This window comes from Nicotiana tabacum, chromosome 8 (assembly GCF_000715075.1).
Source record: "Nicotiana tabacum cultivar K326 chromosome 8, ASM71507v2, whole genome shotgun sequence".
Taxonomy (NCBI): Eukaryota; Viridiplantae; Streptophyta; class Magnoliopsida; order Solanales; family Solanaceae; genus Nicotiana; species Nicotiana tabacum.
In genome coordinates this window covers 85,908,700-85,935,320 of record NC_134087.1, presented here as the reverse complement: position 1 = coordinate 85,935,320, position 26,621 = coordinate 85,908,700, and positions in this window count along the sequence as shown.

Below are 26,621 nucleotides of genomic sequence, written 5' to 3'. Positions count from 1 at the left end.
AACATTTAAGCAGGTAAAACAGGACTGTAGGTTTTCTTTTAGCAAGTAAAGTGAGGAAATTAGTAAAAATTCCCCTAAGGGTCGCTTCAAGTCGACACAAGGCACCAAACATGGCATACAACCCATAATACAATATAAATATCCAAAATACGGGATAACATAATATTTCCAAATCAAATACGCGGCTTAATAGTCACTACGGGACGGACCAAGTCACTATCCCTACCGGTGCACGCCCACATGCTCGTCACCTAGCATGTGCGCCACCGCTTTTATCAAAACAAGTAAAATACCGGGGTTTTGTACACTCAGTTCCAGATTTACAATGGTTACGTACCTCGAACCGGTGAAACTGCTACTCTGCAATGCCTTTTCCCCTCGAATCGGCCTCCACGCACGTCGAATCTATCTAAAATCAGAACGAGGACGTCAAAATATGCCAACGGAACGAAGCCCAAGCGAAAAAAATCAATAAAGGGCACAAATCCCGAAATTACCAAAACCCGACCCCCAGACTCATGTCTTGAAATTCAGAAATTTTTACATCAATAGATTCCTCGTCTCTCCACGAGTCTATGCATATCAATAACACTAAAATCGGAGTCCAGATGACCCCTCAAATCCTCCTTCAAAGGCTTCTTAAACTCATGCCTTAATCCTCTATTTTTAGCCCTTTAATTCCTTTAATTACAACCTTAATCCATGAAATACTACCATAGAAATGTGTTTTAGGTCCACAATCCTTACCTTAACGAAGTCTCCTTGATCTCTCTCTTCAAAATCGCCCAAAGTTCCCGAATCCATGTTTAAAAATGGTGAAACCCCTCAAAAATCGCGAAGGAACATATATATATTCTGCCTTGGGATACCCGCATCTGCGGTCAAAACATGTTTTTGCGGTACCGCATTTGCGGCCCCACATCTGCTTCTGTGGAATTCACTTAACCGGCCTAGATCCACATCTGCGATCGGCCTTCCGCACCTGCGGCTTTGTAGTTGCGGCCCTCAACCACATCTGCGGTTCCTGACAAACTCTTCCAAAATCGCTTCTGCGGCTCATCTTCCGCATGTGCGGCGCTGCTCCTATGGTCCTCAAATCGCAGGTGCGAAAACACCAGAAACAACAAAAACTTCAGCAGTTGCAATAATTTTCCAACTTCTCCGTTAACCATCCGAAATCACCCCAAGGCCCCCGAGACCTCAATCAAAAGCAGAAATATGACCCAGTACCTTATTCAAACTTGTTCCAATCATCAAATCATCTCAAACAACATCAAATCAACCAAAGCACCTCGGATTCAAGCCTAAGTTTCAAAAATCATCTGAATTCCGCTTTTGATCAAAAACCTAACCAAACCACGTCCGAATAACCTGAAATTTTACACACACATCCCAAATGACATGATTGAGCTATTGCAACGGTCGAAATTCTATTCCGACCCCAATATTAAAATCTCGCCTACCAACCAGAAATTGCCAAAATATCAACTTCGCCAATTCAAACCTAAATCTACTCCAAACCTCCAAAATTCATTCCGATCACGCTCCTAAGCCATAAATCACCTCCCAAAGCTAACCGAACCATCGAAAGTCACATCCGATCCCTCTAACATATAAGTTTCCAACTCAAACTTCCTTAAAAGAGACTAAGTATCTCAAACCTTACCAAAATCATTCCGGACTCGATTCGACCAACCCGATACCACATATCACGGATAAACAAAGCATAACGAAGAAGAAATAGGGAAAATAGAGCGGTAACTCATGAGACAACTGTCCGGGTCGTCATATCCTCCCCAACTTAAATAAACGTTCGTCCTCAAACGAGTTAAGAAATATACCTGAAGCCTCATACAGGTGAGGATATCTGCTCCACGTCTCCCGCTCGGTCTCCCAGGTAGCCTCTTTCTCGGGCCAAACTCCCCACTGTACTTTCACTGAAGCTATATCCTTCGACCTCAACTTTCGAACCTGACAACCCAAAATTGCTACTGGCTCCACATCATAGGTCAAATCTTCGTCCAACTAGACCATGCTAAAATCCAGAATATGAGACGAATCCCCAATATACTTCCGGAGCATAGAAACATAAAATACTAGGTGCACACTCGACAAGCTGGGCGGCAAAGCAAGATCATAAGCCACCTCCCCAATCCTCGGAAGCACCTCAAAAGGCCCGATGAATCGCGGACTCAATTTCCTTTTCTTTCCAAATCTCATAACACCCTTCATGGGTGAAACCTTCAACAGAACCTTCTCGCCAACCATGTAGGACACATCTCGAACCTTCCTATCAGCATAACTCTTTTGTCTCGACTGCGCTGTACGAAGCCTCTCCTGAATCACCTTCACCTTGTCTAAAGCATCCTGTACCAAGTTTGTCCCCAATAGCCTAGCCTCACCAGGCTCGAACCAACCAACTGGAGATCTACACCGTCTCCTATACAAAGCCTCATATGGAGCCATCTAAATACTCGACTAGTAGCTGTTGTTATAGGCAAACTCTGCAAGTGGTAGAAACTAATCCCATGACCCTCTGAAATCAATGACACAAGCACGCGACATGTCCTCCAGTATCTAAATAGTGCGCTCGGATTGTCCGTCCGTTTGAGGGTGAAAAGCTATGCTCAACTCAACCTGAGCACCCAACTCTCGCCGGGCAGACCTCCTTAACTGCGAATTAAATAAAGTGCCCTTATCTGAAATGGTGGAAATTGGGACACCATGCAAACGAACGATCTATCGGATATAGATCCCTGCCAAACGCTCTGAAGAATAGGTAGTACACACGAGAATGAAGTGCGCGGACTTGGTCAGCCGATCCATAATCACCCAAATAGCATCGAACCTCTTCAAAGTCTGTGGAAGTCCAACAACAAAGTCCATAGTGATCCTCTCCCACTTCCACTCAGGAATATCCATCTGCTGAAGCAAACCACCCAGTCTCTGATGCTCATATTTCACTTACTGACAATTGAGACACTGAGCTACAAATCCCACAATATCTTTCTTCATTCTTCTCCGCCAATAGTGCTGCCTCAAATCCTGATACATCTTCGCGGCACCCGGATGAATGGAATACCGCGAGCTATAGGCCTCCTCCAGAATCAACTCCCAAAGCCCATCCACACTGGGCAGACAAATTCGGTCCTGCATCCTCAACACCCCATCATTACCCATGGTCATATCCCTAGCATCATCATGCTGAACTCTGTCCTTAAGGACCAACAAATACGGATCATCATACTAGCGCTCTCTGATGCGGTCATATAAGGAAGACCGAGAAACCACGCAAGCCAATACCCGACTAGGCTCCGAAATATCTAACCTCACGAACTGATTGGCCAAGGACTGAACATTAACTGCAAGAGGTCTCTCGCCAACTGGGATATATGCCAAACTCCTCATACTCACTACCTTTCAGCTCAAAGCATCGTCCACCATGGCCTTCCCCGGATGGTACAATATAGTGATATCATAATCTTTAAGCAACTCTAACCATCTCCGCTGCCTCAAATTAAGATCCTTTTGCTTGAACAAATGCTGAAGACTGTGATGATTAGTCTACACCTCACAAGATACGCCATACAAGTAATGCCTCCAAATCTTTAATGCGTGAATTATGGCAGCCAACTTCAAATCATGAATGGAGTAGTTCTTCTCATGGGGCTTCAGCTGATGAGAAGCATAAGCAATAACTCTACCCTTCTACATCAACACACAACCAATTCCAACTCTAGAAGCATCACAATACACGGTATATGAACCTGAAGCTAATGGCAAAACTAACACTAGAGCTGTGGTCAAAGCTGTCTTGAGCTTCCGAAAGCTCTTCTCACACTCGTTCGACCATACAAATGAAGCACCCTTCTGAGTCAACTTGGTCAAGGGCGATATGATAAACGAGAATCCCTAAACAAACTGGTGATAATATCCTGCCAAACCAAGACAGCTGTGAATCTCTGTAGCTGAGGACGGTCTAGGCCAACTCTGAATCGCCTCTATCTTCTTCGGGTCAACCTGAATGCCCTCGCTGGACACCACGTGCCCCAAGAAAGCCACTGAACTGAGCCAGAACTCACATTTGGAGAATTTTGCATAAAGCTCATCCTCCCTCAATCTCTATAACACAACTCTCAAATGCTCTGCGTGCTCCTCCTGACTACGCTAATACACTAGAATATCATCAATGAAGACTATGACAAACGAGTCAAGATAAGGTCGGAACACACTGTTCATCAAATGCATGAATGCTGCTAGGGTATTGGTCAACCCAAAAGACATCACCAAGAACTCATAATGACCGTATCGGGTCCTGAAAGCCGTCTTAAGAATATCCGAATTCCTTCTCTTCAACTGGTGATAGCCCAAACCGAGATCAATCTTGGAGAACACTCTCGCTCCCTGAAGTTGGTCGAATAAAGCATCAATGCGAGGCAACGGATATTTGTTCTTAATTGTTACTTTGTTCAATTGCCTATAATCAATGCACATTTTCATTGTGCCATCCTTCTTCTTCACAAATAGAACCGGCGCACCCTAAGGTGACACACTAGGCCGAATAAACTCCTTATCAAAGAGTTCTTGAAGCTGCTCCTTTAACTCCTTCAACTCTGCTGGTGCCATACGATACGGCGGAATAGAAATGGACTGAGTGCCCGACACCAGATCAATACCGAAATCAGTATCCTTGTCTGCTAGTATGTCTGCGGGTCTGCAGGAAACACATCTGAAAAATCCCTCGCAACTAGGACATAATCAATACTGGGAGCCTCAGCTTCAACATCCCTCACGAAGGCTAGATACGAAAGGCATCCCTTCCTAACCATACACTGGGACTTCAAGAATGAGATCACTCTGCTGGGAACATAATCAGTCAAGCCTTGCCACTCAATCCATGGCACACCCGGTATCACCAATGTGACTGTCTTAACATGAAAGTCCAAAATAGTATGACACAGAGATAGCCAATCCATGCCCAAAATGATATCGAAATCCACCATACATAATAGTAAATGATCCACAGACCTCCAATAGTCACCACACACGACCAGCACACACGGTCTACAATAACAGTATCGCCATTCAGAGTAGATACATGAACAGGTGAAACAAGAGACTCACGGGGCATATCCAAATAACGAGAAAAGTATGATGACACATAAGAAAAGGTGGAACCGGGGTCAAATAATACAGAGGCATCGCTGTGGCAGACAGAAAGAATACCTGAAATTACGACATCGGAAGCGGCAACATCTGGTCTGCCTGGGAGGGCATAGAAATGAGCATGTCCACCACCTGATCAACCTCCCCCTCTAGGGCAGCCCCTAGCTGCCTGACCTCCACCCCTAGCTGGTTGGGTGGGTGGTGAAATAATTGGAGCAGAAGTCGAGGGTTGACCCCTCTACTGAGACTGACTATCATATAGATGAGGACACTACCTCCTTATATGTCCAAACTCTCCACACTTATAACAACTCCCCGGTGCTGGAGATAGGGACTGAAGTGAACCCCTGGCACCGGAATGACCAGTAGAACGACTTGGTATGGAAGAACCCTGTACTGATAGAGCACGAGATGAGCATTGAGCTGGAAGAGCACTAAGTGATGAGTGGCCCTGATGAGAACTATGAAAGCCATGACCTAATGATGCTCCACGGTAACCTGGGCGAGCTGAATGGGCCTGCCTGAATGAACGGCCTCTGGCCTGCTGGAACTGATCCCTCGAAGGAGCACTGCTAAAGCTACCAGATCCCCGAGGCCTCTTGGCCTCCCTCTCCTCTTGCTCCTGCCGGCGAACTGTCTCAATCTCACGGGCGATATCAACAACCTCCTCGAAGGTAACACCTGTCACCCTCTCCCTAGTCATGAGAATCCAAAGCTGGTATGTGAGGCCATTAACAAACCTCCTGATCCTCTCTCGGTCTGTGGGAACCATCCAAACCACATGACAGGCTAACTTAGAGAACCACATCTCATACTACGTTACCGTCATCTCCCCTTGATGCAACTACTCAAACTGCCTGCGTAGCTCCTCTCGGCGCGACTGTGGTACATACTTCTCTACGAAGAGAATAGAAAACTGCTGCCAAGTAAGGGGCACTGCACCAACAGGCATACGCCTCTTATATGCCTCCCACCAAGTGAAAGAAGACCCAGAAAACTGAAAGGTAGTAAATGCCACACCACTAGTCTCATGAATCCCTGCTGTATGAAACATCCGCTAGCACTTATCCAAGAAACCCTGGGCATCCTCACCCTCTGCACCGCTGAATGTCGGAGGCTGAAGTCTACCAAACCTCTCAAGTCAATGCTGCTCATCATCTGACATAACTAGTACCACAAACTCCAGAGCTGGTGCAACCAGCTGGGCTGGAGGTGCCCCCGGTATCTGGAGTCCCTACACAACCTGCTCAGGTGTGCGAGCACGCGATTCTGGGTGCCTCCCCTTACTTGAAAAGTAGTTGCGACCGTAGTAACTGAGATCACTTGAGCCAAACTGGTACACACTGATAAGATCTGAGCTAAAGCCTCCTGAAGGCCTGGAATCACAATAGGCATAGCTGGTGCCTGGGGTGCTGCTGCTGTAGCTTCCACAACTGGGACCTGATCAAGAACTGGGGCAGCTGGTGGATCTGCCGGTGCTGCTCTAGCTGCTTTACCCCTGCCACGGCCTCGATCGCGACCTCAGCCTCCGATGGCCCCCATCTGGTAGAACTGGCGGTCGTCCGCCCTGATCGGTAGCACGTGTCCTCACCATCTGTGAGAGAATGGAATAACAGAAGTTTGGTACTCGGGTCAACAAGTTCGCATGACAAGAATTTCAAGAATATGAAGCTTTTCCTAAAGGTTCTGCAGCCTCTCAAGGATAAATACAAACGTTTTCGTACCGATCCGCGAGACTCTACTAAACCGGCTCATGACTCGCGAGACCTATGTAACCTACGCTCTGATATCAACTTGTCACGACCCCAAATACCGGTCGTGATGGCGCCTATCACATTACTAGGTAAGCCAATCAATCAACTAACCACAACCCATTTCCTTTAGTAATAAACCATTTTCAACACAGGCTTTAAATACTAATTTCATAATAAACGTTTAAAATGATAGAAAATATGCGAAAGTCAAAATAACAATAAACTACACATCCCAAACTGATCTGGTGTCACGAGTCTAGAGCCTCTAACACAAGTCTGAATACCTAATACATCAATAGTCTAGGAAATGCAGAAAAATAATAGAAATTAGGGAACTCAGCCCAAACAGACCTCACAATTAGGGGTAGAGTAATAAAACCATCTTTAAACATTTAAGCATGTAAAACAGGACTGAAGGTTTGCTTCTAGCAAGTAAAGTGAGGAAATTAGTAAAAATGCCCCTAAGGGTCGCTACAGGTCGTCATAAGGCCCCAAACATGGCATACAGAATACAATATAAATATCCAAAATATGGGATACCATAATATTTCCAAATCAAATACGTGGCTTAATAGTCGCTACGGGATGGACGAAGTCATAATCCCTACCGGAGCGCACCCACACGCTCGTCACCTAGCATGTGCGCCACCGCTTTTATCAAAACAAGTCAAATACCAGGGTTTTGTACCCTCAGTTCCAGATTTACAATGGTTACTTACTTCAAATCGGTGAAAATACTACTCTGCGATGCCTTTGCCCCTCGAATCAGCCTCCACGCGCGTCGAATCTATCCAAAATCAAAACGAGGATGTCAAAATATGCTAAAGGAACAAAGACCAAGCGAAAACAATCAATAAAGGGCACAAATCCCAAAATTACCAAAACCCGACCCCCGGGCCCAAATCTCGAAATTCAGAAATTTTTACATTGATAGATTCCTCGTCTCCCCACGAGTCTATGCATATCAAGAACACTAAAATCGGAGTTCAAATGACCCCTCAAATTCTCCTTCAAAGGCTTCTTAAACTCAAGCCCTAATCCTCCATTTTTAGCCCTTTAATTCCTTTAATTACAGCCTTAATCCATGAAATAATATCATAGAAAATGTGCTTTAGGTCCACAATCCTTACCTTAACAAAGTCTCTTTGATTTCTCTCTTCAAAATCGCCCAAAGCTCCCGAATCCGTGTTTAAAAATGGTGAAACCCCTCAAAAATCGCGAAGGAAGACATATATACATTCTGCCCAAGGATACCCCATCTGCGGTCAAAACGCGCTTTTGCGGTACCGCATTTGCAGCCCCCATCCACTTCTATGGAATTCACTTAACCGGCCTAGATCCGCATCTGCGATCGGCCTTCCGCACCTGCGGCTTCGCAAATGCGGCCCCTCAACAGCATCTGCAGTTCCTGACAAACTCTTCCAAAACTGCTTCTGCGGCTCATCTTCCACACGTGCGGCGCCGCATCTGCGGTCCCCAAATCGCAAGTGTGAAAACACCAGAAGCACCAAAAACTTCAGCAGTTGCAATAATTTTCCAACTTCTCCGTTAACCATCCGAAATCACGCTGAGGCCCCTGGGACCTCAACCAAAAGAACAAACATGACCCAATACCTTTTTCAAACTTGTTCCAATCATCAAATCATCTCAAACAACATCAAATCAACCAAATCACCTTTCAAGCCTAAGTTTCAAAAAACATCCGAATTTCGCTTTTGATCAAAAACACAACCAAACCACGTTCGAATAACCTGAAATTTTACACACACATCCCAAATGACATGACAGAGCTACTGAAATGGTTGCAATTCCATTCCGACCCCTATATCAAAATCTCGCCTACCAATCGGAAATTGCCAAAATATCAACTTCGCCAATTCAAGCCTAAATCGACTCCAAACCTCCAAAACCCATTCTGATCATGATCCTAAGCCATAAATCACCTCCCGAAGCTAACCGAATCATCGGAACTCACATCCCAGCCCTCTAACTTATAAGTTAACATCCGATTGTCTTTTTCAACTCAAACTTCCTTGAAAGAGACTAAGTGTCTCAAACCTTACAAAAATCATTCCGGACTCAATCCGACCAATCCGATACTACATAACACGGATAAATAAAATATAACGAAGCAAAAATAGGGAAAACAGAGTGGTAACTCATGAGACGATTGTCCGGGTCGTCACAGCCAGTCCCAATTTCCCTTTCGCGATCGCAATGCAGAAAATGTCTATGCACCTAAAGCAGTAAAACCTGCAACTTTTCAAAGTGTAAAAACCTTCCGAAACCTATCTGAAACTCACCCAAGCCCTCGGGGATCCAAACCAAACAAGCATACTAACTCAAAAACATCATAAGGACTTACTCGTCCGATTCACGTCATATCAAGTCAGTTTCTTACCAAATTTTACAAGCTCAACCTAAATACCATAGAAGACCTATACCGGGCTCTGGAAATAAGATACGGGCCCGATACCATCAATTTCAAATACATTCAAATTTCCAAAAACTCTTAAAATTTCAGTTAAACAATTTTCTTCAAAAATGCATTTCTCGGGCTTGGGACCTCAGAATTTAATTCTGGGCATACGCTCAAGTCCCATATTTTTCTACGGACCCTCCGGGACCGTCAAATTATAGGTCCAGGTCTGTTTACCCGAAATGTTGACCTAAGTCAACTTAAATTCAATTTTAAAGGCCAAATAAGAATTTTTATCAATTTTTCACATAAAAGCATTTCGGATATACGCTCGGACCGTGCATGCAAATCGATGTGGGATAAAAAAGGCTTTTAAGGCCTTAGAACACAAAATTCACCAGTATATCAAGTGATGACCTTTTGGGTCATCACAATAGGCAGTCTAAGCACACATATGTAAATTAGGTAAGGGAAGTCCTAGGTTTGTTAACCTACATGATCACATCTGTACAGTACTCGATAAGCCTTCCCAAAATAGAGGGGTTACACATGGTATTAACGCACAGGTCATCATATCTTTTACTACCCAATTACCGTCCCCTTGGTCATAGCCTAAAGCGTTCTAGTAATCTTAAGATATATCCTATGCGTGCACTACCCGTCCCTTTACTTATATAGTCCGGAGGTATTTAGGACTTCTAGTTAAGGTGGATCTAGACTCTCTTACAATAATTAAAAGGAGAAAACTCTAGGCAACATACAAAACATATAGGACTGGGCCAAAGATAGAACAATTAAAAGGCTCACATTTTACCTCCGCGAATAGAGCAAGTAAGTGCACATCTCAAACAACAGATTTCAGATATTTAAGAAAAACCCTAGAACAGGATATCTAGGTAAGCATGACAAGCAGAGAATATGCAATGTTGAGTTAAGGAAAAATGTTAAAGACCTATTCAGTTTGCCTATTGAATTTTTTAGAACCTGTTAAATCTGGACAGTCACAATAAGCAGAGCATTTTCACAGTTTTTTTATTAGACCTTGATTACCTATAGGCTTGCCTAGGCGTGAATTCGTGATACCCTATACACATGTTATAAAATGCAATCATAATTCTGCGAACCATTTTAAAATAGTTTGAGTTTATTAAGTCCTATAGACATGCTGGTCTAGGCACTGAATAACTGATTTTAACTTATAGATATTGGCAGCTAAATGCAGAAATTGGTCTTAGAACCCTATAGGCATGTCATCTAAATGCAGAGATTAAAACAAGCTAAAGATTGATTTAAACACTGTTAGTATGCAGAATCTGATCTTTTTCAGGCAAGACTGATTAATTTTAAAACCCCTATAGTCATGGTATCTAAGAGAACATCGCAGCAAACTTACATACATGTTATCAGAATGCAGGAGCAATTTTTTGAATCCTATTGGCATGATGTCTAAGTGAACAAACATTGTAACAACTTATAGGCATAGTATCTAGATAGAAAAGATATTGTAACAACCTATGGGCATGGTATCTAAATAAAAAAGATATTGTAGCAACCTATAGGTATGGTATCTAAATAAACAAGATATTGTAGCAGCATATAGTCATGGTATCTAAATAAACAAGATATTATAGCGACCTATAGGCATGGTATCTACCCTTTCTCAACGGGATATGTATAAGTGACCCTCCCTTTTACTAACTTCACCAATATCTATTTACAAGAAATTATTATTACAGACCAACATTTATAATGAATTACAGAAATGAAATTGCTACAACTATGGGGAGCCTGAATATAGGCCCAACAGATAAACCTGGCAGATTAGGCCTTCAAAAATGCTATAACCTTACAGTGCATCCAATAGTATCCTGGTATGTCAAAGTTCCCAAGGGCCTCAGGGACCCCAGGCAATGCTCACACCAGGAAAACCTTCAAAGTAACCCTTTGTGAGCAAGTTTGAAAAGCCAACTCCAGTATGTCAAAGTTCAGAGGAGCCTCAGGGGCTCCTAAGCAATGCTTACACTAGAGGGGCAAGACCCTAGGTGTTCTAAGAATAGGAGTAGTGTTTGAAAATAGAAGTAGTTTTAAGAAAATAGTTTAGAAGTAAATAGAGTCATTGCAGCACTCTGAAGCAAAGGTTTCAGCAACCAAATAGCAAGCAGAAAACATGGTCACAAAGTTCAAAGAAAAGATTCCCATTGCCCAGATTTAGCTTAGTTCATTAGTTAACACTAGGTGGCATATAGCATGTTAAGAACCAACAACTACACAGAGAGGGGAGCAGGGGTTGGGAACATTGGAATCCTGAATCAGGACCACATAAAATGGGGTGAGAAGCATACTGATTAACACCAAGCAAGTATAGAACTCAATAGGACCTAATGGTGCTGATTAGCCGACACATAAGTTTGAAAAGGGCCAGATTACATAGCACTGGGTAGGGCATAACAACAGGAGCAATCATGCTGACTTAAAACAGTAGACAGGAAAGACACATAACTAATTTTGCAAGAGTAGCCAAGCTGATTAAAAGCAGTAAGACCTAAATATAGAAGTAATCATACTAATTGCAGCAATAGACAAGAAAGCAGAAGTTTAAATATAGAAATAACCATGTCAATTGAGACCAACAGACAAGAGAAAGCATGACTTTGGCTACACAGAAATAGTCAGGGCAGTAAACAGGGAAACACATAAGTATAGCTTCAATGCGTGTGAAAGGATATTGAGAGGGGGACATACCAGTTAAAGACAGCAAACAGAAGATTCGAAGGTTTAGAATTCAATGGTCTAGCCTTGGCTTTCAGCCGACTAGATAATGTAGTAAGTACAAGCACCAGCGAGATGAGAGCAAAGTATGTGTTTGAATGAGAGTTTCTTTTTGAACTGTATTCGTGTCCAAGGTAGAATGAGAGTGGATATATATATAGGAGTTGAATAGTATAGGTAAATAAGGCAAGGCAAATTGACATTGCAAAAACAAGGTAAGGAAGTAATCAAATAATCAATCAAGCTTGACTGGGGGAGGAAATTAGGGAATTATACTATAAATAACTCTAATTGAATTTCAAATAAGGCAAGAAGTAGGTTTAACAGCCAATTAGGGTTAGAACCCTTAAATAAAGTAATCAGTTTCACAAATAAGGCAACATAGGTAATCATATACCAATCAAAGGGTCAATCAACCCATAGATAGACAAGAGATGTCAATTAAAAAACCCAGGATTAAGGAACACAATCAGAGATCAGTAAATTAATTTAGTAAACAAATGAAACCCTAGATAATTAAGCTAATCATTCAATTATTCAAATAATAATGGACAAGCGGTTGAAATCAAATACTTAATAGTCAAACAATTGGACCAGAAACATAACCATGCGAGAAAGATCAAACGAAACATAAAAACTTCAGAAATCCTTTTGCAAAAATGAAAGTGGAAGCCCCAAGTTATTAGAATGATACTCAGGGTTGATTAGTAGCAGAAAGGTTAAAGAAATAGCCATAGAAACAGAAAACACTTCAAATATACAGAGGATCGAACAACAGATAATAAAGAAATTAAACCTAAGATAACATAGTGCTGAAAATCGACTAATAGTGAAGAAACAAGAAACTCTTTAAAGAAAAATCGATGAGGAACTATGAAACTTTCCAGATCTGCAAAGATCTGGATGGATTCGTGTTTGAAGTGAGGGTTTGAAGAAAGAATGAAATGGTAAAAAGAATCCAGTCTCTAACAGGAGATTTGAAACGTAAAAGCATAAGAGTAGTAACACTCACAACCATAAACAGACTTTCAGAGAGTCTTGAACCAGATCTGGTTAGATCTCTTCGAGCTTTTTCCACGAAATCATAAGAACGAGCAACTAGGAGACGTAGAAGATCAGTAGAAGCCTCAAACGGTCATGGAAATCCATGGGTCGAGTGAGAATCAGAGGGAATAGGATTAGTTTTAGGGTGGCGGCGTCTAGGGTTAGATTTAGGTCTGAGAGAGACAGAGAGGATGAGGGATTCCATGGTGGCCATTTGGTGAGAATGAATTAGGTTTGGGGGGGGTGTCGTTTGGTTAAAATTGGTAAGAAGTGATGGTGGTCATTGATCTCTATGATCAATAGCCAGGATTTAGAGGGCTTGGGGACCAGGTAGGATTTAATTGGGCTAGGGGTAATTGTTTGGGCCTGGTCTTAGTGGGTTAGGGATTTGTGCTGTTTAATTTAGGCTAAATCCGAAAATAAAAAGGGGTCATTTGTTAAATACCCATTTAATTGCAAAAATATTTTTTTTTAAAATAGTTAATAAATTATAAAAAATGATCTTCATGCCTAGAAATGTTTTAAAATAATTATTTAATATTTTAAAAATATAAAAGTCTATTTTCCTGTAAAATAATGTAATAATCCATGCATGGGCTATAATTGCAATTGTACCCTAAAAAATGCAAATGTGGCTATTTGTGCAATAATTAAAACTTAGTACAAATGTAAATGATAAAATTAAGCCACAAAATTATTATAAAACTATTTGTGATGCAATTAGTGATTGTTTATATAAATAAAATTCTAGAATAAATTAATTAGAATCATTTTAAAAAATGCAGAAATTATGAAAAAAATATTAATTAATGCTAATGCATATTTTTGGAGGTATATATGCATTTTAAAAATATTATAGGGAAAAATTGGGTATCAACAGGCTCGGGGGTCGGGTTTGGCCAATTTCGAATTTTTTTAATTAATTTGATTATTTTCACTTGGGCTTTGTTCCTTTAGCGCATATTAATTGTATGATACTGATTTTGGTTAGATTTGGTGCATTCGTAGGCCAATTCGAGAGGAAAAGGCATCGTGGGCCAGAGTTTGGACCGGATTAAGGTAAGTAATGATTTTAAATGTTATCCTGAGGGTATGAAACTCCGAATTTCACATCGTTGTGCTACTTAGAGGTGACGCACACGCTAGATGACGAGCGTGGGGTCATGCACCATTGGGGGATTGTGACTTGGTTCGTCCCGTACGACAGTTAAGTCACGTATTTGATTGAAAAATTGTTTTATATCATTGTGTTTTGGAAGTATTTCCATGTTTTGGGCTGAATGCCATATATGGGCCTCGTGCCAACTGTTTTGGACCCTTAGGTGCATTTTACTACTCTTCCTCACTGTTTTAATTTAATATCTATTCTCAGTCAAGCTGTATTCTACTGTTTTTATAACTCAGCCGTATTTACTCCAATTTGATATTTTAAATGATATTTTAGGCTGAGCATAATGTTTTACTGTTTCCCGAGTGGCTTGAGAGGTTCCTGACTGAGTGAGGCCGAGGGCCTGTGTTGTAAGGATATTAGGTATCGGGATGTATGCCGCAGCATGTTGAACTGATTTGTGATATATGAGATGCCTAGGGCTTGATTTGTAATGCCACAAGATGGCTTGTGACAGCGCTTGGGCTGTAGGAGTCCCTCCGGAGTTTGAACACCCCCAGTGAGTGCGGGTACCCAATGTGAGAGATGTGATGTTGCCCGAGGGGCTGTTGTTGTTTCATGTTGTTGCCCGAGGGGCTGATTACGAGTGATTGTGAGGTAGCCCGAGGGGTTGGTCCTGTCGATATTTTGCCCGAGAGGCGATTGTGGTACATATTTTGCCCAAAGGGTTATTTACGTTTATATCATTTTACTCACTATTTTAATCACTCGTTTGAAACTATTGAAAGATGTTTTAAAAAAGTTTTACTGAACTGAGTTGTTTTTACGAATTTATTGATTTACAGTATTGTTATAGACATATACTGTTTTGCTGTAGTGCTATGATGTGAAATTACTTGTTTTCTTGCTGCTCAGCTGTTTTTACTTTTATAACTTACTGAGTTGGTGTACTCACATTACTCCCTATGCTTATAAATGTTTTAAAATAATTAGTTAATATTTTAAAAATATAAAAGGCTATTTTCCTGTAAAATAATGTAATAATCCATGCATGGGCTATAATTGCAAAGTAATTGCAATTGTACCCTAAAAAATGTAAATGTAGCTATTTGTGCAATAATTAAAACTTAGTACAAATATAAATGATAAAATTAAGCCACAAAATTATTATAAAACTATTTGTGATGCAATTAGTGATTGTTTATATAAATTAAAATGCTGGAATAAATTAATTAGAATCATTTTAAAAAATGCAGAAATTATGAAAAATATTAATTAATGCTAATGCATAGTTTTGGAGGTATATATGCATTTAAAAAATATTATAGGGAAAGATTGAGTATCAACAGGCTCGGGGGTCGGGTTTGGCCAATTTCAAAATTTTTGAATTAATTTGATTATTTTCGCTTGGGCTTTGTTCCTTTAGCGCATATTAATTGTATGATACTGATTTTGGTTAGATTTGGTGCATTCAGAGGCCAATTCGAGAGGCAAAGGCATCGTGGGCTAGAGCTTGGACCAGATTAAGGTAAGTAATGATTTTAAATGTTGTCCTGAGGGTATGAAACCCCGAATTTCACATTGTTGTACTACTTAAAGGTGACGCACACGCTAGATGACGAGCGTGGGGTCGTGCACCACTGGGGGATTGTGACTTGGTTCGTCCCGTACGACCGTTAAGTCGCGTATTTGATTGAAAAATTGTTTGATATCATTGTATTTTTGGAAGTATTTCCATGTTTTGGGCTAAATGCCATATCTGGGCCTCGTGCCAACTGTTTTGAACCCATATGTGCTTTTTACTTCTATTCCTCACTGTTTTAATTTAATATCTATTCTCAGTCAAGCTGTATTCTACTATTTTCATAACTCAGCCGTATTTACTCTATTTTGATATTTTAAATGATATTTTAGGCTGAGCATAATATTTTACTATTGCCCGAGTGGCTTGAGAGGTTCCTGACTGAGTGAGGCCGAGGGCCTGTGTTGTGAGGATATTAGGTATCGGGATGCATGCCGCAACATATTGAACTGATTTGTGATATATGAGAGGTCGAGGGCCTGATTTGTAATGCCACGAGATGGCTTGTGACATCACTTGGGCTATAGGATCTCCTCCGGAATTTGAACACCCCCAGTGAGTGCGGGTACCGAGTGTGAGAGATGTGATGTTGCCCGAGGGGCTGTTGTTGTTTCAGGTTATTGCCCGAGGGGCTGTTGTTGTTTCATGTTGTTGCCCGAGAGGCTGATTATGAGTGATTGTGAGGTAGCCCGATGGGTTGGTCCTGTTGATATTTTGCCCGAGGGGCGGTTGTAGTACATATTTTGCCCAAAGGGCAATTTGTGTTTCCATCCTTTTACTCACTATTTTAATAACTCGTTTGAAACTATTGAAAGGTGTTTTAAAAAGGTTTTACTGAACTGAGTTGTTTTTACGAGTTTATTGATTTACTGTATTGTTATAGACATATATTGTTTTGCTATAGTGCTATGATGTGAAATTACTTGTTTTCTTGTTGCTCAGCTGTTTTTACTTTTATTACCTACTGAGTTGGCATACTCACATTACTCCCTGCACCTTGTGTGCAGATCAAGGAGTCTTGGGACGCGATAGTGAGTGATATCAGTCTTCCAGCATGTCTCTGAAGTTGACTAGGTAGCTATTTGGCGCTCACAACCCTGTGTTTCTCCTTCCTATCTTATTCAGATTGTCTTAGTATTTTATTTTCGGACTATGTGGTCCTTTCTTGTTCCTAGACGAGTTTGTAGTTGCTCATGACTGGTGACACCCCGATGTCGGACTTGTGTTATATTTCTGCACTGCTTATTTTAACTCATATTATGGGATTGTAGTTAATTAATGGCTTAAAATGACTTCTTATGATTTTCTGGTTGGTTTTGGGTTTGTGTCGGCTGGCCTAGTTTTTACGATAGTTGCCATCACGACCGGGTCAATTTTAGGGTCATGACAAGTAGGTATCAGAGCCTAGGTTACATAGGTCTCACGAGTCATGAGCAGGTTTAGTAGAGTCATGCGGATCGGTATGGAAACGTCTGTACTTATCCTTGGGAGGCTGTAGAACCTTCAGGAAAAAACTTCATATGCTTGAATTCCTGTCGTGCAAATCTGTTGATTCTAGTACTAAACTTTTGTTATTCTATTCTCTCTCAGGTGGTGAGGACACGTGCTACCAGTAAAGACGGACGACCACCAGTACCACCAGTTGGGGCCACTGGAGGCCGAGGACGCGGTCAAGGCCATGGTAGGGGCAGGGGTGTAGCCCGCACAACAGTTAGGGCAGTACCTGCAGATCCACCAGCCGCCCCAGTTCATGATCAGGTCTCAGTTGTGGACACTCTAGCAGCACCAGCTCAGGCACCGGTTGTGCCTATCATGATTCTAGGCCTTTAGAAGGCTCTGACCCAGATTCTATTAGTGTGCACTGGCCTAGCTCAGGCGGTCTCAGTTACTACAATTGCAACTACTTCTCAGGCAGGGGGAGACACTCAGACTCCTGCCGCTCGCACACCTGAGCAGGTCGTGCAGGGGCTTCAGATATAGGGGGCACCTCCAGCCCAGCCAGTTACAGCTGCTCAAGACTATGTAGCTCCTGTTATGCAAAAGGACGAGCAGCGCAGATTGGAGAGGTTTGGTAGACTTTAGCCTCCGACTTTTAGTGGTGTAGAGGGCGAGATGCCTAGGGTTTCTTGGATAAGTGTCAGAGAATGCTTCGGACCGCAGGTATTCTGGAGACCAGTGGGGTCTCATTCACTACTTTCCAGTTCTCCGGGGATGCACTTAGTTGGTGGGAGGCTTACAAGAGGTGTAGGCCGGTTGGCACAACGCCCATTTCTTGGCAACAGTTCTTCATTCTCTTTCTGGAGAAATTTGTACCTGAGTCTCGCCGAGAGGAGGTGCGTAGGCAGTTCGAGCAGTTTCATTAGGGTGACAGATCTATTACAAAGTATGAGATACAGTTCTCCGAGTTGGCTCGTCATGCAGTCTAGTTGGTTCCCACAGATCGAGAGAGGATCATGAGCTTTATAGATGGCCTCGGTTTTCAGCTTTGGTTGCTTATGACCACAGAGAGAGTATCTGGTGCTACCTTTGATGAGGTTGTTGACATAGCTCGACAGATTGAGATGGTTCGTGGTCAGGAGAGGATTGAGAGGGAGGCTAAGAGGCCTCGTGGTTAGGGTGGATTCAATGATACTCGGCATGGAGGTTAGTTCCAGCATGGCAGAGGCCATCCGTTTAGGCATGCTCAGTCAGCTCACCCATGTTATTGTGGAGCATCATCGGGCCATGGTTCTCACAGTTCTCATCAGGGTCATTCCTCACTTAGTGCCCTTCCCACCCAGAGTTCGACCCGTGATCCATCAGTTCAGGGCTCTTCTATGCTAGGTTCTTCTGCTAGTCATCCCGGTACTAGAGGTTCCCTTTAGTCCCCGTCTCCAGAACCAGGGGGTTGTTATGAGTGTGGAGAGTTAGGGTATATGTGAGACAGTGTCCTCGTCGTATTGGGGTTTCATCTCAGCAGAGGAGTCGTCCATCGACTTCAGCACCAATTACTTCACCACCCACCCAGCCAGCTAGGGGTCGCCATAGAGGGGGAGTTCGATTAGATGGTGGTCAGGCCCGTTTCTATGGACTCCTAACTAGACCCGATGTTATTGCTTGAGATGCTATGATTATAGATATTGTCTCAGTTTTCCACAGAGATGCTTCTGTGTTATTTGATCCTGGTTCCGCTTTTTCATATGTGTCATCATATTTTGCTCATTATTTGGATATGCCCCGTAAGTTTCTTGTTTCATATGTTCATGTATATACTCTAGTGGGCAATATTATTGTTATAGACCGCATATATCGGTCGTGTGTGGTGACTATTGGAGGTTTGGAGACCCGAGTGAACCTTCTGTTGCTTTGTATGGTGGACTTTGATGTGATATTAGGCACGGATTGGCTATCTCCTTGTCGTGCTATTTTGGACCGTCATGCTAAGATAATGATGTTGGCTATGCTGGGTGTGCCATGGATTGAGTGGGGAGTTTTGACTAATTTTGTTCCCAGTAGGGTGATTTCATTTTTGAAGGCCCAGCGGATGGTTAGGAAATGTTGTCTTTCATACTTAGCTTTTGTGAGGGATGTCACTGCAAAGACTCCTACCATTGATTTAGTCTCGGTAGTGAGGGACTTTTCGGATGTGTTTTTGCAGACGTGTCGGGCATGCCACTAGACAGGGACATTGATTTTGGTATTGATCTGGTATCAGGCACTCAGCCATTTCTATTATACTGTATCGTATGACACCAGCGGATTTGAAGGAGCAGCTTCGGGAACTGCTCGATAAGGGTTTATTCGGCCTAGTGTGCCGCCTTGGGGTGCGCTTGTTCTATTTGTGAAGAAGAAGGATGACACAATGAGTATGTGCATTGATTACAGGCAGTTGAATAAAGTCACAATCAAGAATAAGTATCCTTTGCCTCGTATTGATGATTTATTTGACCAGCTTCAGGGAGCGAGGGTGTTCTCCAAGATTGATCTCCATTCAGGGTATCACCAGTTTAAGATCAGGGACTCGAATACTCTTAAAACAACTTTCAGGACCTGATATGGTCATTATGATTTCCTTGTAATGTCATTTGGGCTGACCAATGCCCCAGCAGTGTTCATACACATGATGAACAACGTGTTTCGGCCTTATCTCGAATCCTTTGTGATTGTTTTCATTGATGATATTCTGGTTTACTCGTGTAGTTAGGAGGAGCACGCGAAGCATTGAAAGTTGTGTTGCAGAGATTGAGGGAGGAGAGGCTTCATGTAAAGTTCTCCAAATGTGAGTTTTTGCTCAGTTCAGTGGCTTTCTTGGGGCACGTAGTGTCCAGTGAGGGTATTTAGGTTGATCCGAAGAAGATAAAGGTGGCCTAGACCGTCCTCAGCCATAGAGATTCGCAACGTTTTTGGATTGGCGGGTTATTATTGTCGGTTCGTTCAAGGATTTTCATCTATAGCATCACCTTTGACCAAATTGACTCAAAAAGGGTGCTCTATTCAGGTGGTCGGATGAGTGTGAGGCGAGCTTTCAAAAGCTCAAGACCGACTTGACCATATCTCTAGTATTAGTTTTACCATCAGCTTCAGGTTCATATACCGTGTATTGCGATGCTTCGAGAGTTGGTATTGGGTGTGTGTTGATATAGGAAGGTAGAATGAATGCTTATGCTTCTCGTCAGTTGAAGCCCCATGAGAAGAATTACCACGTTCATTATCTAGAGTTGGCTGCCATTGTTCACGCGTTGAAGAATTGTAGGCGTTATCTTTATAGTGTGTCTTGTGAGGTGTTTACTGATCATCGTAGCCTCCAGCACTTGTTCAAATAGAAGGATCTCAATTTGAGGTAGCGGAGGTGGTTGGAGTTGCTAAAGGACTATGATATCACTATCTTGTATCACCCGAGGAAGGACAATGTAGTTGCCAATGCTTTGAGTAGGAAGGCATTGAGTATGGGCAGTTTGGCGTATATTCGTGTTAGGGAGAGACCTCTTGCAGTTCATGTTCAAGCCTTGGCCAATCGGTTTGTGAGGTTGGATATTTCGAAGCCCAGTCGGGTCTTATCTTATGTGGTTTCTCGGTCTTCCTTATTTGATCTCATCAGAGAGAGCCAGTATGATGATCCCCATTTGTTTGTCCTTAAGGACAGAGTTCAGCACGACGATGCCAGAGATGTGACTATTGGTGATGATGGGGTATTGAGGATGCATGGCCGGATATGTGTGCCCCATGTAGATGGGCTTCAGGAGTTGATTCTGGAGGAGGCCCATAGCTCGTGGTATTCCATCCATCCAAGTGCCGCGAAGATGTATCAGGATCTGAGACAACACTATTGGTGGAGGAGAATGAAGAAGGACATTATGTGATTTGTAGCTCAGTGTCTCAATTGTTAGCATGTGAAATATGAGCATCAGAGACGGGGTAGCTTGCTTCAACAGATGGATATTCCAGAGTGAAAGTAGGAACGGATCACCATCGATTTTGTAGTTGGACTCCCACGGACTTTGAAGAAGTTCGATGCTATTTGGGTGATTATGGATCGGCTGACCAACTCCACGCACTTCATTCCTATGTGTACTACCTATTCTTCAGAGCGGTTGGCAGAGATCTATATCCGAGAGAATGTTCTCTTGCGTGGTGTCCAGTTTCAATCATTTCAGATAGAGGTGCTCAGTTTACTTTGTAGTTTTGGAGGATCGTGCAGAGAGAGTTTAGTACTCAGGTTGAGTTGAGCACAACTTTTCACCCTCAGACGGACGGGCAGTTCGAGCGCACTATTCAGATATTGGAGGACATGTTGCGTGCCTATGCCATTAATTTTGGTGGTTCGTGGGATCAGTTTCTACCGCTCGCGTAGTTTGCATATAACAATAGTTATCAGTCGAGTATTCAGATGGCTCCATATGAGGCTTTATATGGGAGACGGTATAGATCTCCAGTTGGTTGGTTTGACCGGTCGAGGCTAGACTATTGGGTACAGACTTGGTGCAGGATGCTTTGGACAAGGTGAAGGTGATTCAGGAGCGGCTTCGTACAGCGCAGTCGAGACAAAAGAGTTATATTGATAGGAAGGTTCGTGATGTGTCCTACATGGTTGGGGAGAAGGTTCTTTTGAAGGTTTCACCCATGAAGGGTGTTATGAGATTTGGGAAGAAGGGTAAATTGAGTCCTCGGTTCATTGGGCCTTTCGAGGTACTTCAGATGATTGGGGAGGTGGCTTATGAGCTTGCTTTGCCACCCAGCTTGTCGAGTGTACATTCGATATTTCATATTTCTATGCTCCAAAAGTATATTGGCGATCCGTCTTATGTTTTGGACTTCATCACGGTTCAGTATGTCGGCAATTTGACTTATGATGTGGAGCTAGTGGCTATTTTGGAGCGTCAGGTTCGAAAGTTGAGATCGAAGAATATAGCTTCAGTGAAAGTGCAGTGGTGAGGTCGACCCGTAGAGGAGGCTACCTAGGAGACCAAACGGGAGATGTACAACAGATATCCTCACCTATTTGAGGCTTAAGGTATGTTTTTTGACTCGTTCGAGGATGAACGTTTATTTAAGAGGGGAATGACGTAACGACCTGTCCAGTCGTTTCATGAGTTACCACTATGTTTCCCCCATTTTTGCTTCTTTATGTGTTGTTCAGCTGTATTTTATTGCATCATGTTGGTTAGTTCGGGTTTAGAGTGGTTTGTGATAGAAATGAGACACTTAGTCTCTTAAATTGGCCTTTTAGTTGGAAAAGTCAACTGGAAGTTGACTTGAGGGTAAATGATCTCGGAATTTGGTTTTTATGGTTCGGATAGCTTTGTTAGGTGATTTGGGACTTAGGAACGTGATCAGCATGTATTTTGGAGGTCCGTGGTAGATTTAGGCTTGAATTGGCGAAATTTGAGTTTTGGCGTTCCTCAGTTGGTAATATAAATTTGGATATCGGGGTCGGATTGGGATTTCAGAAATTGGAAAAGGTCCATTGTGTCATTTGTGACGTGTGTGCAAAATTTCAGGTCATTCGGATGAGGTTTTTTTAGACTTTTTGATCGTTTGCGGAATTCGGAAGTTTTGGAATCCTTAGGCTTGAATCCGAGGGTGATTTAATGATTCGATGTTGTTTTGAGTGTTCCGAGAGTTGGTATGAGTTTTAATGGTGATATGTGACTTGTTCGTATTTTTGGTTAAAGTCCCGGGGGCCTTGGGATGATTTCGGAAGGTTGTCGAAAAGATTGGAATTGAGTTTGAGCAGCTTCAACTGTTGTTCCTCTCATAACCACACCTGCGGATTTAGGACCGCAGGTGCATAGAAAAAGCCGTAGATGCGACCAAGGTTGTGAAGGGCAGGAGCCGCTGATGTAGAGAGCTGAGCGCACCTGCGATGGCGCAGGTGCAGTTATTTGACCACAGATGTGGTTTTGGGCGGATAAGTGATTTTCGCAGGTGCGTCCCGTTGGACCGCATATGCGGTCGCACAGGTGCGTTTTTGAGGCTGCAAGTGCGGAATCCCTAGGCCAGAAGCTATATAAACTTGCCTTCGCTAATTTCAGCTTGTTTAACCATTTTTGAGACGGCTTGAGAGCTTTTTGAGAGGATTTCAAGGGATAACGCTTGGAGGTAAGATTTTTGGAACCCAATACTCGATCCTATGGCATTATTTTACTGATTAGGCTTGAAATTATTGGAAATTAAGGGTTAAAATTGGAGAATTATGGCTTGGTATTAGAGAGTTTCTATTGGGGATTTGAGGGACCATTTGAGGTCCAATTTTAATGTTCTTAGTATATATGGACTCGTGGGAGGATGAGGATTCTAGTGATATGATTTTTATTGAAATTCGAGACGTGGGCTCAGGGGTCGGGGTTGGCCAATTTTGGGATTTTTGAATTAATTTAATTATTTTCGCTTGGGATTTATTTCTTTAGCGCATATTAATGGTATGATACTGATTTTTGTTAGAATTGGAGCATTCGGAGGCCTATTCGAGAGACAAAGGCAGCGCGAGCTAGAGTTTGGACCGGATTGAGGTAAGTAATGATTGTAAATGTTGTCCTGAGGGTATGAAACCCCAAATTTTACATCGTTATGCTACTTGGAGGTGACACACACGCTAGATGACGAGCGTGGGGTCGTTCACTGTTGAGGGATTGTGACTTGGTCCTTCCCATATGATCGTTAAGTCACGTATTTGATTGAAAAACTATTTGATATCATTGTGTTTTGGAAAGTATTTCCATGTTTTGGGCTGAATGCAATATCTGGGCCTCGTGCCAACTGTTTTGGACCCTTAGGGGTTTTTTACTACTATTCCTTACTATTTTGATTTAATATCTGTACGCAGTCATGTTGTATTCTACTATTTTCATAACTTGGTCGTATTTACTCTGTTTTGATATTTTAAATGATATTTTGGGTTGAGCATCATGTTTTACTGTTGCCCGAGTGGCTTGAGAGGTTCCTGACTGAGTGAGGACGAGGGTCTGTGTTGTGAGGATATTATGGGATCGGGCTGCACGCCGCATCATGTTGTACTGATTTGTGATATATGAGAGGCTGAGGGCCTAATTTGTTATGCCACGATATGGCTAGTGATAGCGTTTGGGCTGTAGGTGCCCCTCTGGAGTATGAACACTCCGAGTAAGCGCGGGTACCCAGTGTGAGAGATGTGATGTTGCTCAAGGGGCTGTTGTTTTTTCATGTTGTTGCACGAGAGGCTGATTACGAGTGATTGTGAGGCAACCCGAGGGGCTGGTTCTGTCGATATTTTACCCGAGGGGCGGTTGTGGTACATGTTTTGGCCAAGGGGCTGTTTACGTTTCTATCATTTTACTCACGGTTTGCATCACTCGTTTGAAACTATTGAAAGATGTTTTAAAAAGGTTTTACTGAATTGAGTTGTTTTTACGAGTTGATTGATTTACTATATTATTCTAGACATATACTGTTTTGCTGTAGTGCTATGACGTGAAATTACCTATTTTCTTACTGCCAGTTACTTTTACTTTTATTACTTACTGAGTTGGCGTACTCACATTACTCTCTGCACCTTGTGTAAAGATCCAGGAGTCTCGGAACGTGATAGTGAGTGTTGATCAGTCTTCCAGCAAGTCTCCGGAGTTGACTAGGTAGCTGTTTGGCGCTCGCAACCCTGTGCTTCTCATTCCTATCTTATTTAAATTGTCTTAGTATTTTATTTTTGGACTTTGTGGTCCTTTCTTGCTCCTAGACGAGTTTGTAGTTGCTCATGACTGGTGACACCCCGATGTGGCTTTTGTTATATTTCCGCACTGCTTATTTTACCTCATATTATGAGATTGTAGTTAATTAATGGCTTAAAATTACTTCTTATGAATTTCTGGTTGGTTTTGGGTTTGTGTCGGCTGGCCTAGTTTTCACGATATGCGCCATCACTACCGGATCAGTTTTAGGATCGTAACAAATACTTATATTTTAAATTAATTTAAAAATACATAAATTATATTTTAAAATATTATTGATAAATTTAAATGATTAACAAATTCCAAATAAGAGGTTACAAGTATAAAAATATACCAAATTTTAAAATAAAATATTTATATTTATTAAAGACTATTAACAGGATAATAAGCAAGACATTAGTTTAACTCTTCAGCTAATAAAAATTATATGATAGTGTAATAATATTAAATAATAAATAATAAAATAACTATAAGAAAAGAACAAAAAGAAACAAAATTGCGTAAAAATGATGTGAGACATATTTGACATTTCAGATAAAAACAAAGTAATAGTAAGAATTTTTTTAAAATAATATTATCTAATGTGCCCAAACAAGACAGACATGTTTAGTATTATTTAATATTGATAGTAAAAAACGAAATGCAAGTGCTAAAATTAAGGGGTTATGCTACTACAAATATATATATATATATATATATATATATATATATATATATATATATTATATATATATATATATATATATATATTAATAAATTGTTCACTACGAGATTTGAATAATTTCATATCCTGCTTTATAATTAATATCTAATGTTATATAATTTTTATCTTAGAGATTTATATTTTAAGGTTATTCGCACATGATTCAAATAACTTACATCACAATTTGACATGATTTATGTCCGTTCATCACGCGAATACTTATACTAGTTGATGATTAATTGGCAAACAATCAGATATAAAATAATTACTACAAAAGAAGAAAAAATAAAAGATTAATTGAACAAGTTTCTATCAAGCCAATATCTTCGTGGCAAAATCCGAGAGTTTTTCACTATTAAAAATAGGAGACTGTTTAAAATCCCTAATTACAATTCCCTTTATTTTAAATCCCCTAGATATTTCTCAAAATCTACTGGATCAATGGGCCTTAGAAAATATAGATGAACATAACATGACTCGTGCAATCATGTAATGATTACGCCAAACTCTAATTCTAAAAAGGTCAAGCGCTCGTAGCAAATATAATTTATTCTTAGAGTACAGAACCAAATTTTATAGAGAACTAAAACTTAGCCATAACTTTTAAATATTACTAAGAAACACAAGTTCGAACAATTTTTTGAGTTATAAACACTAAGATTTTTATTTTTAATTAATTAACTAACAACTATTAAAAGCAGTAAAATTTATTAACTAAGGAGACTGAGGGTTGGAGAAAAGATTAAGGATGCTTAGAGTTATGATTTCCTCAATTGTTGGAATTTTTCTCGTTACGTTATCTATAATCTCGCCGATCTATTCTCTACTGATCCTGACACACTTATCATAATTATCTTGTTACACCTCATGTTTTCGTACGTAAGAGTACGTCTTAAG